General features: G+C 36.2%; 1 protein-coding gene across 2 annotated transcripts in view; it reads left to right on the top strand.

Moving 5' to 3' along the window:
* Positions 1–12,973, top strand: part of LOC126946392 (teneurin-1-like) — a 316,366-nt gene that overhangs the window by 242,433 nt on the left and 60,960 nt on the right. The gene's annotated exons all lie outside the window — the stretch shown is intronic.

The raw sequence follows: 12,973 nt of genomic DNA, 5'->3' as shown, positions 1-12,973 counted from the left end.
TAAATTTGCTAATGTTAACTGGTTAATAATTCGCACAGCTTATATATGCTCGGAGAATCTATTTCATATGCCAACCCAACTGAGGTTGTAGGTTACATGTGCTTTTTACGGATTATGCATGAATTTAGATGCTGCAGTCCTCTTATCAGAACATTCAAAATTTGTCTAATCCTACAAATAGCCATTTATACACTGAAGGATAAATAATTTATAGTAAGATGAAAAGTAAACAGCTAAGTGCTTTTCAAGCCATTGCTTATATGGGACAAAAGTCTCAAATAAATATGCTGACAAAGCTAGCAGGTTAGTGGAGACCACCAAACAGGGTTCCAGAAAGTCTATTACCAGAATGTAGAAACATTGCACAGCCGAGACTGAAAGGAAAGTAAGAATTTTTTAGAACCCTTCCTACAATAGCCATATTTTGGAGCATATTCTTTGGGCAGCCTTAGTTTCTCAGTTATGGATTGACAAGACAGTTTCTAACAAAAAAAAACTAGTAGAAATATGATTTCCTGTTCCAACTGATAGATAAACTGTGTTAGACACTATTTTAATGACGCAGAAGATACTGACGTTGGCACAAGGTTTTTTGTTTTTTTGTTTTGTTTTGTTTTGTTTTGTCTTGTTTTGAGACAGAGTCTCACTCCGTTGCCCAGTCTGGAGTGCAATGGCGCAAACTCGGCTTACTGCAACTTCCACCTCCCGAGTTCAAGCAATTCTCCTGCCTCAGCCACCTGAGTAGCTGGGATTACAGGTGCGCCCCACCATGCTCAGCTACATTTTATATTTTTAATAGAGATGGAGTTTCACCATGTTGGTCAGGCTGGTCTCAAACTCCTGACCTCGTGATCCACCCGCCTCAGCCTCCGAATGTGCTGGGATTATAGGCATGAGCCACCGCGCCCAGATGACACAAGTTATCTTTTTTTATGAATAAGTTAATGCTGAGAAAAAAAGCAATAGACTTAATTTTCTAGGTCCTCCAAGTATGGACTTGACTAACAACATCAGCAAAACTTGAGAATTTTTTTAGAATGTAAATTCTCCAGCCCCACCCTAGACATATTGAGTCAGAAACCCTGGGGGTGGGACCCATTTGTGGTTTAATAAACCCCCAGGGGATTCTGATTCCTGCTCAAGATTGAAGATTACTGCTTGAACCCTGAAATATTTTACTCAGATGGCTTCAATGATCACATCTATTTGAGTGACCTTCACATATTTATCTTCAGACCTAACCTCCTTCCTAAACTCTAGTCCTAAATTTTCAGTTAACCTCCCCGGCATTTCCAAACGAATAATACACTGACACCTCTAAACCAATCTTTCTAAAGTAGAAGCAATCATCTTAACATTCCTAATCCCACTCATCTTCCTTGTATCACCTACATCTGTTAATGATGCTCCCATTCACCCAGTCAACCACACATACTTACTGTATCTAATCAGTTTCTTCATCCAGCAGAGTTAATCTCTACATGTCTCAAATCCGTTTTCTCCTCTCCATTCTCATGATCATTACTCTCATTATATCTAACCTAGATTGTTATTTCTTTCTTAACTGGTCTACCGGGATCTCACCCCATCCCTTTTCAATCCCTTTGCTGTGTTGTTACATCTTTCTTGGTATACAATTCGCTGCTATCTCTCTTTATGCATATTCAACCATCTTTCAAGGCCTAGCTTACAAGCATCCTTTCCCACTAAATCATTGCCTCACCATCACCCCCAACATCATCACTGTTTCACTGTGTAGGTGATCTTCCTCTGTGAACTTTGAGAATACATTCTTTTTACCTTTTTTTTTTTTTTTTTTTTCCTTTGACAGAGTCTCACTCTGTTGCCCAGGCTGGAATGCAGTGGCATGATCTTGGCTTACTGCAACCTCTGCCTCCTAGGCTCAAGTGATTCTCATGCCTCAGCCTCCTGAGTAGCTGGGATTTCAGGTACGCGCCACCATGCCTGGCTAATGTTTTTGTATTTTTAGTAGAGATGGGGTTTCACCATATTGGCCAGGCTGTTCTCAAACTTCTGGCCTCATGTGATCTGCCCACCTCAGCCTCCCAAAGTGCTGGGATTACAGGCATAAGCCACCACGCCCAGCCTCTTTTTAACCTCTTCTTATGGTTGTATATATTTCCCTAGACTGTATACTCAATGAAGATGGGGATCAAGACATCTCTATTTTCCATAAAACTTTGCATATAATATATGCTTTATAATTGTTTCATTTAAGGAATTAGCTGCTACAACTGAAATGTAAGTGCTTATCATGCATTGAAAACTACTCTTTAAATATTGCCATGTCAAATGCAATTATCACAAATGAAAATTACAGTACTCTAATTAGTACTGGAATCTTACATTGTAAAAACAACCTTAAATTGAGCCAAAATTTAAGATATTCATTCTAACACTTAAATATACATTAAATATTTGTGATGTTAACTATATTACTCATTTTCATCCCTTAACATAATTGGTAAAAGTTTTACATCTTTCTTTTCAAGGAATTCATTTTAATATTTCCTATTTTTTTCAGTTAATAGCATGTAAATTTGTTCTAAAATAATTTTCTTCTTCTGCCTGACAATTGGGAAATGATTTCCTATGGAAATGTTTTTGGCTTTAGGAAATGCCTAGTTCTCATTAAAATACTTATCTGTAAGTTTATCTTTACAGAAGATGACTTTGCAATTGTGATTTATGGATTGTGTGTTTAGGATGTAGAGTGGTTGACCTAATATATTGTGGGTAGAAATAAGAATGCATTCTGGTGACAGTTCTAAAAACATAAGCAATTTTATGCTGAGTCAGTATAAAGAGTTGGCCAGCCTCAGATTTTGTCTCTGTGCAGTTTCATTAAAAGGAATTTGGGGTGAGGGGAGTTTGTCTCCATGATGTCATTCTAACTTCCTTTCAATGGATTATTTTTATTCAATAAGCTTTTATTTACCAATTAATATGTGTCAGACCTTGAAGCCAATGCTGAGGATGGAGATGACTGCTTGCAGGAAACTTATAATGCAGTGGAGAAAATAGACACTCAAAACACGTTATTGCAATTAAATGTATGAAGTGCTTTTACAGATAAAAAAAAAAAGGTGCTGTGGAAGTACACAGAATGAAACAATTAACTTCTTTAGAGGAATCAGAGTACATAGAAAGGTGATATTTGATTGATCTAACTTAAAATTTGAATAAAAGTTTACCAGAAGGACATTCCTAGAAAGCAAATAAGCAAGTGCAAAGTATAAAGCTCTGAAGAAGGCCTGTAATGGTGAAACATTCAATATGACTAGAGCAAGGTATATTGGAGCCAGATTGTGAAGTCTCACATGCCCAATTTAGGAGTTTTTTAAAATTTCCTTTAAACATTGAAAAAGAAAGCTTTCAATTAGTGGAGAATTTCATGATGAATTGTAATTTTTAGGATAAGAAGTGTATACAGGCGAATTGTAGAAGTGTAGGCAGCAGTGTAGAAGATTGATTGCAACTGGAAATAATGGGATGCAGGGAGAAAAATCTATGAGGCCACTGAATTAGGCCAGAGCTAAGAATCACGTTAGAGGTCCAAACAATGTCTGTGGAGATGAAGAGACACACTCAAGAGATATAAGTGTGTTCAAATTGATAGAACCTCATAATTGATTACTGGTTGAAGTTGAAAGAAATAATAGATCAAGGATGACTCTAAAGTTTTAAGTTTGGGAAACTGAGAGAATAGTAATTAATTTACCAAGAGAAGGAACACAGCAGGAGGAGCAGGTTTGGAAGGGAAGAAGATGAGTTTCTTTTTAGACATGTTAAGTTTCAGATGCTGATATGACATCCAGGTAGCTTTTCCCATCAGCGAATGGAAATGTGTGTCTAGGATTCAGAACAGATCTGGGCTGTCGTTATAAGTAGATTTGAGCTCATCAGTGTCTCAGAATAGAGATGCTGGGGGATGGATGAGATTACCCAGGGAGAGTGTGTAGAAGGTTGAGACTAGAAAAAGGCCAAGGACAAAAACCTGAATCTATCATCCATGAACTGACATAAACACATTTTGAACCAATTTATATTTTTAGCCTGCACCATCCTTCAGTGCACTGACTTATATAAAATAAAGTATACAGATCTGGGAGCTAAAAGTCTGGAAACAGTACCTCATCTGCCACTGACTGCCAATCGGTAGGACACCTAGGAGGGAAAATATGTACCCCTTTGAAGGAGAAATGACTTGTCCTATGTTAGGCAAAATGGCAGGCCTAATTATCTTTTTTGCAAGACCTGGAATCCTCTTTATTGTCTTAATCCATGTATTACTACCTATGAGTCAGAAAAAAATGCTTTTAATTTTTGCAAATGTATGTCAGTGGTTGAATCTTGCATCAACCAAGGTAAAGTTGAGCCTAACCCATTATTTTAAAGGAATAAGATCTCAAAAAATCATTGAGTTTTAGATCAGGAAGGAGGAATGCAAGCAAAATGTTGATTGACACCTGCTATGGTGCCAGGTATGGTGCTAGATGCCTTTTAAGTTTACTAGCTATATAAACTTAAGCGAGATACTTCAGCTCTGAATCTGTTTTCTTCTTCTGCAAAATTGACTTCATCATCATCACCATCATCATAATAATAATGATAAATTTGGAATTGTACCTATTCTATTCTAGCACTCTGCAAGGTGCTTTACATTTGTTCCTCATAAACACCTGATGGATGAGGTATGCGCTATTATCCCCAGTTTACAGATGAGATAACTAAGACTTGGAGAGACGTAACTTGCCAGAGGTTGCACAGCTAAAGGAGAGGTGAGAGTTAGGATCAGAAATCAAGTCTATGGCTCTAAAGCCCCCATTCTTCACTATACCACACTGTCTTCCATACCTATGTCAGGAGGTTGTGATAAGTATTGATTGCCATCATGAGAGTGATGATATTTAGGAATTCAAAAAATGTTTAGTTTCCCTTCATTTTCTTCAACAACCTTGTCAGCCTCCAGTGACCAAGCGTTTATAAGGAGGTTAAATGCCTTTTCATTCTGATTATCATTAGAAAAGGACAGATGATATGCTATATAATTTACCGTGAAATATTCCTGAGTCTGCTTATTTCCACTTTTTAGGAAAGTTAATGTTTTATCCAATTGAACACTTGTTTTGAGAAGTATTAATAAGAGAAAATACTCTATACCATCTGAAGATATGTTCATATTATCTTTATTTTCCAAAACAACAGCACCCTACTCCATGTTTATGTGGAATGCTGGACTCTAAAACTGAATTTCTTATTTTTCAAAAGCTTTTGAATTAAGGGATGGACACTAATATAATATTATTCACAATTCTTTGCTAACAGGATGAATGAACCCTAGGCAGGCTTATTTCATATGATTTTTGGCAGGTTGAATAGCAGGGAAAGATTTCCTAGAGGCACACAGGCTAGCTATTGTTCCCAAGCAGACTCACATCCAAGGGAGGCATCAATTAACTAAGAAATTAGTATTTAAAATGAAAATATAAATGCATGGATCTATATATACCAAGGGTAATAATTTTAGTTATGTGAATTGACCAGTAATTTTATATAGATAAGATTAGTTTTTGAATATCCCCATTTTACTGCAAAGTAATTATGAATGAGAAGTCATCCATGCATAAAAAGGAGGTATGTTGAGGACCTGATACAAGTCTCACAAGATCATAGACTCCTAAGGTATTACAGATGACACAAACATTTCATTTCTGTCATCTAAATCTGTTCTTTTGATGCTTCTTTTTCTCCGAATAGCATTTTTGTTTGGTTAGTTGGTTGGTTGCTCTTCTCTTCAAGATTACAGCCTAAACCTATATCTCACATTATTGCCATCTGGTGGAAAAAAATTTAAACTGCCTTTTTTTTTTTTTTGAGATGGAGTTTTGTCACCCAGGCTAGAGTGCAGTGGCATGATCTCGGCTCACTGCAACCTCCACCTCCCAGATTCAAGCGATTCTCCTGCCTCAGCCTCCTGAGTAGCTGAGATTACAGGCGTGTGCCACCACACCTTGCTAATTTTTGTATTTTTAATAAGTATGAAGTTTCACCATTTTGGCCAGGCTAGTCTCGAACTCCTGACCTCAAGTGATCTGCCCAACTCGGCCTCCCAAAGTGCTGGGATTAAGGCGTGAGCCACCATGCCCAGCCCAATTTTTGTTTGCCAAGATTATATGGAAGCAAAGTTTATCTGTCATCCATTCATCCATCCATCCATCTATCTATCCATCCATCCATCCATCCATCCATCCATCCATCTATCCATCCGTCCATTTGTTCATTTATACACTTAAGCATCAGCATTCATTTAATGTAAACTATGTACCAGGTACTGTGCTAGGTAAATGAAGTTAATCTTGAAATAAATGTACCCTGGTGATTAAGATTTTCTCTCTTTTTGCCCCAGTATGATAAGCCACTTCATCCCACAGCAGAAAATGCTTAAGCAGCACTGCCACCTGTGCAGTCTTTGCCCTCAAAATTTGAAAAGTGCATTTCTCTATTCTTATATCAAGCATTTAGCAGTAGTTTAAATGATTGTCTGCTTATATGTAGACAATTTAGATATCAGTTCCTACAAAATCCTTGAAAGAACTCTTAATCTCAGGATCTGTATTTACATGACAAAGATCACAGATGGCAGGTGCAATATTAACGTAGCAAAACCTATAAAATGAAAATTTCAGCAGAATTTGATCACATTTAATGAATTATCTGCTGTGAGCATGCTATGCTTCTAGTTGTCACAAGTTTCTAGCATAAAATCTATAATGACTGCTCTGAAAGAACTTAGACTACAAGAGAAATTAGCTAAATTATTTAACAATAACTCCAACTGGCTCATGTCTTTCAACTAGTAACATTTGTTCATGAAAATTAATTCAATAAGTATTTACTTACACAGCATCTAAAACTGGAATGGAATGTCCATGACACTTGTGCCACTGCTCCCTCTGTTTGTCCCGTGGAAGACATCCCTAATTAATCATGATGCTCTTTCCCCTGTTGAGACCAGCTTCAGCCTCACATCCCTTTCAAAACGGCATTTCACACAAGCATTGTCAATCAATTAGAGTTGAAAAGGGACAAAACCTATTTCTAGACTTTGGTCTGCTTATCTGTGCAAAGTTCTTTGTTAAACTCTGAAGATTATAGGTGAGGAAGAAGCAATCTTTGCCCTCAAAAAATTCATAGCACAGTTGGGAAGGTACGTGTCAATCAGCAATAGTGATGCAATATGATTGGCGTCATAATAGTGGTATACGTAAAGTACCATGGAGGTCTAGAAGCTAGAACCATGCCATGTATTCTGCCTAGGGCATGGCAACATTGATTATGAGAGAAATATGTAACATTTATTCAGCAACAGACCAGAAGTAAGGCACTTTAAATGGATTATGTTATTTAATCTTCCCAGCAATGATATAAGGTTGGGATCATTATTATACCCATTTTACAATGAATAAAATAAGCACAGAGATGCTAAGTAACTTGCCCAATATTACAGAGGTGGTAAGTGATAGAACTAGCATTGGAACCCAGGCAGTCTGAAATTAGAGCCCACTGTCATAGCTACTATGGACAGATAGCTGTAAATTTAGATCAATTTAAAGAAATGGTGTCAGTGTGTGTGTGTGTGTGTGTGTGTGTGTGTGTGTGTGTGTGTGTGTGTGAGAGAGAGAGAGAGAGAGAGAGAGAGATGTGTTTATGCATGTATTTGGAGACATGTAATATTGCTAAAATGTCCATATTACCCAAGGTGATCAATAGATTCAATGTAATCCCTATCAAAATCCCAATGTCATTTTTCTCAGAAATAGAAATAGGTGGTTCTAGTCTATGAAACTACGGGAGTAGAAGAGATGACCAGTGAAAATACATACTATCAGAAATAATGAGAGCCAATTATGATACCCTGAGAAGCACTGAATTTAAAATAGTGGGCAGAAGCAACGAAGTGGTCTTGATATGTCATAGAAGAACAAAGAAGAATGAGTATCACATAAGCCAAAGGAGAAGACTTTTCAACAGGAAGATGTGACTAATATTGTCAAATAAAGACAGTAAAACAGGCAGTTTAGAAGGTCATTGCTGACTTTAGACTAGAGATTGTCCACTTTGACTGGACATTAAAATCATCTGGGAAGTTTTACAAACCTAGTTCCAAGACTGTTCCCCAGACCAATTAAATCACAATTTCCAGTTGGTGGAATTCAGGCATTTTTAAAAAATCTCCTCAGGGGATGTCAATGTGCATCCAAGATAGGGATCCACTGCCTTAAAATAAGCAGTTTCAATAATATTAGAGAAAGATGTCAACTCACAAGGATTTGAAGGGTGAGTGCAAGTGACTGTAGACGTATTTAGTGCCATAAGGTTCAATTGGAGAATGTTTCTGGATCTCAGTTGGAAGGAAAGGCTTTGAAAGGGGAATGTTCACTGCATCCTCTAAGACAGGAAGTAAATTACAAAATGTGGTGGCGAGAAGTTAAAGTAGTTTATGACTTGATGGTCTCACCCAAGAAAAATAAGAGACAAAGTTATGTGCTGAAAGTGTGAATCAAGTCAAAGGCTTCAGATGAGTAGTGAGAGAAGTTTTTGATGAGGCCAAAACAGAATTGCACATGCCTATCTAGAGCTCAGGTGAGGTGGAACTATAGATGGAGATGTGGGAACATTAATGACAATAAATATTGTTGACCACTATGTGCCAAGTACTCTGCTAACTGAACTTGCATATGTTTTTTATTTAGTCCTTATTGCAACCCTATGATGTAAAGATAATTATCATGGTGGTAGAAGGTAACCAAGCAGTAAACTGCCCCTATATTTCACCCTCCCTTGCCATTATATCATCTTGATTTACTACTGTCACCATCAACTAGGAAGTTTTCCACTTAGTGCCAAAACCACAGATGGTCTGGGTTTTGTTTCTAACAAGAGAGGTAATATTTCCTTATATAAACATTTATACAACACATTCCTTCATATAAATGATTTTACACATTTTGCTGATGAGTATGAATGTATATATTGTACAGGTAGGTCTGGAACCCAGTATTGGAGAAGGGAAAGGAGCCAGAAAAGTGGATAAATGGAGGAGGGAGGTTTATAGTGGTGCAGTGTAGATGTTGCACCTTCAAGCATCTTTTTGAAGGTCATCATTTCTGTAAAACTCCCTCTTTCCCCTTCATCAGTTAGCTGGGAGTATAGGTAACCATAGTCAGTGACAGTCTATCACTTCCTAGATACCAATTTATTACCAAATGGCAGGAGTCACCTAGTAGGGCTAAATTTGATTTAAATAATTTGCTATACATATATTCTTAAATTAACTTTATGAAACAATATACAATTATAGCTAACTACATACATATTACACAAATGTAATTTTACCTTTGACCATCACGTCTCTTGGTGGATATTCTTTAGCTAAGAATAGCTAGGTCAGTTTCAAAATTCTTTTGTCTTGCTGCTTCTGAGGCTACATGACTTTTTGGTCTCAGTCTGAAAATAGCTCTTGTCTCTGCACATTCATTCTATTTCTATGGTCTATCTCTGAGCCCACTTTGCTCAATGCTGTATTCAACCCTTTAATGCTTCTTCCTAAATCTAGATTAAAAACTGTACCATAGTATGAGAATTGATTCTAGTGTTTTCTTCTTAAATACTCTTTACCAAATGGAATTGTGTATTTCTTTTGAGGATCTACATAATGGCAGAAGGCAAAGACTGACTCCCTGGCTAAGTGTCACATAGATGACTGTCCCCTGGGAAACAAAGCAACTGGTTTTGGGGGGTACATAATTTTGTTCCTCCTTTTAAATTGCTTCAGCTACTGGGCAGGATCAAAGGGGATACATATTCGTGGGACTGTGAAGACTTGGAAAAAGGGCTTTGTCTTTTTTTCCTTTTAACACTTTAGGACCCATTTATTATATAATTAACACAAAGAGGCAGAGACAAGGGTCAGTAAGATAATCTGAATAGATATCATAGCTAATACAATGGATAACATGGCTGAAGTAGAGGGACTGTTCAAGAATGATGTAAAAGGAAAGTTAGTAAAATATAGAAGGAATCAGTTGCTAAACCTAGAGAGTGAAGTGAAAAGGCATGGATTTGATTCAATAGATGACAGGGAACCTCGGAGGGTTTCAGTTCATAGGATTGATTGGAACTATATCCAAATTACATGCTGCTTCTCTTTTATTACAAGGATTTGAGGAGGAACCAGAAATGGCATTTTGAAATGTAGCAATATTTCATATTAACAGTCAAAAGCAGTTTTAAATATCTGCAAAGGCATAACCATGAGGTATGCCAACATGTCCTGTCAGGAAATCATCCTGTCAGAAAACTATTATTCTGCTATTTTGGTCATCTGTGATACAGAACTGGCTCCATATACAAATAAGTCCTATTTATTTTCAACACTTTTTTTCTCATTATAATTCTGAAAGGGTCTAAAGGTGACTGAAGATAAACTTTGAATCCCTTGAAACCTTGACAATATTCTCATTTGAAGCCTTTATACCAAAAGATGAGGATTCCTCTGTCCCGCCAGTATAAACTGAGCCATATGCAGTGCTATTTTGGTGCCAATCATTCTTGTGACACATAAAGTACTTAGTTTTATTACTCTAGAGTCTAACTGTTAGAGAACATGACCCTTTGTGTCTTTTATGTCATGGAAGAAAGCAGTTAGAAATAAGCTCAAAGGCAAAAAAAATTAATAAGGACATGGCCAAACCTTTCCTGAAATTTAAAGGTTTGAGTTAAGATTTATTTCTCAAGCTTCAACTGAGATATTTATAAGGCTTCACTGCTAAAGTCCAGTGTTGTCTTCTCATTAATGGTTCAAGTCCAAAGTTTCAAGAACACTTAAAAAATTCTCACATTGACATACAACCAGGCTGAATGCTAATGTGTTTCAAATTAATCAATAAATATGGTCAAAAATTACCTTCACTAACTGGAAAAAAGTAATCTGTGGTTTTGATAAATGAGATGGTCAGAAGAAATGCAGAATTTTATTGTATGTTTTATATGTATACGTATATATAAATATATATGTCATATATTTAGTAATCAGATGCATACACACACCCTATACATAAGGAACAGTTAAGTTGATCAATTTGTAATGGGATTGTTCTCTAATTTTTTTCCATTGATTGCATGTTCTTAAGCAAGATGTACTAGTATATGATAACGGAGAGGTAAAACAGAAGAGACGTTATATGGAGCAGCAACTAACATTCATACATTGATGCTTATGCTCCTTTTTCTCCTGCAGCTTCCCATCCCACATACCCTAAGCCCCAGGTATGCTTGTCAAGTGTTAGTGGTTGGCAAGCTTTATGTTTCTCATTGGTTTCCTTCAGACTACCTCTTGGATAGAGGACAATCAAGCTGATTTCCGAAGCATTCTAACCATAACACACAGCCAAGATGTTTAGTCAGTGTGTTCTTTCAAACCTGCATTGTGATTGGTAGTTCCAAAGCATCTGGCCAATGGACCAGGGAACATACCTGATCAATTTAACTTAAAAGTACAAGTGGGCTGGCTGTACCATCATTCTGCCACCATGTTTTTATAATTTACTTTAGACCTTGGAACAGTATTTGGCACATAATATGTATTCAGTGAATATTTATTCAACAAATTCATTTATTAAATGTATAACAGCACTTTCTTTTGGTAAATTAAGTTGGAAAGAGACTCAAATTAGAATATTTGTCACATTGATTGTTTTATATATGTATTTTTTTAACTTTTCATAGAAAATTATGTGGTAGTTTTAGTAAATGATGTTTTGTCATAACATAAAAATCAAGTTTAGATAAAATAATTATACAACTGAAGTCCAAGTTCATAACCCTTTGCAGTTAACAAGAGTTAGTCTAAAATTTATTGGCTAAAGGCTTTCTAAAATACATGTGTCTTCTTTATACCACTCCTTGGTTTGTAGAATTGCATTTGGATGTGGAATTGGTTTAAAACATTGTTTGTATATACAGAAGGATATTATTCTGGTCAGTTGCTTCCAATTTCATTGCAATAGACTACAGATATAGAAGCCATTGAAGAATGACCTCAATGTAGAAATGAAGAGAACCTAAAAGCTTGGAAGTGGCTTTGTATTCTTGATATTTGTTTCATTCTTATCAATGCCAACCACTGGGTAAATGGAAATGTAGATATTCCAATTGAACAAGGCTACTTTTTATTTTGTGTTTTTTATTAATTGTAGTTGCACTGTACTAATAAGATGATTCAAAATGTATATTTGAAACTTTTATTTGCATGTATTTATGTACTGTGGGATTGAAATGTACATTTCAATATAAAGTCTGAAGCCTATGTTGTTAGAATTGTGCCTTCATAAGAATACTGTGAAGTCTGTCACAGTGGAATTTATAATCTTACATGACATCCGAATTCAACAAGAGTGTCTTGAGAAAGTTGCCTTTTTAACAAACTAAACAGACTTTTCATAGTCATTCTTTTGGTAAAACACAGGCACTTTTGCTAAAATAAACCTTTAAAACATGAGAACTATAAAAGGAAAACAATTATGCAGTTTTTATTACTCAGGTTCGGAACCAAAGTTCATAGCACTTAAAACTGAATCACAAGGCTGTCAAGGACCTTGAGAGAACATACCTTTCAGGAAGGACCACACTAAGCCTACCCCGCAAAAAAATACATAAAATTTGATTCTATTTCAGCCCTATCACCAAGCTTTTGTGATAGTGTGTTGATTTTTTACTGCCTACATTATTATAATTCTACATAAACCTTCATTCTACATAAACTTAAGTCTCACCGGAGTTCAACTCAGCAATCACTGTTTCCAAAAGAAGTATTCAATACATATTTGCTGATCACTGATTTTGAAGGCATCAGGAAATTTCTACCATTTTCTAGTGTTTGACAATGTTT

This window comes from Macaca thibetana, chromosome X (assembly GCF_024542745.1).
Source record: "Macaca thibetana thibetana isolate TM-01 chromosome X, ASM2454274v1, whole genome shotgun sequence".
In the NCBI taxonomy this organism is placed as follows: Eukaryota; Metazoa; Chordata; class Mammalia; order Primates; family Cercopithecidae; genus Macaca; species Macaca thibetana.
This window is presented reverse-complemented; position numbering and strand designations above follow the sequence as displayed.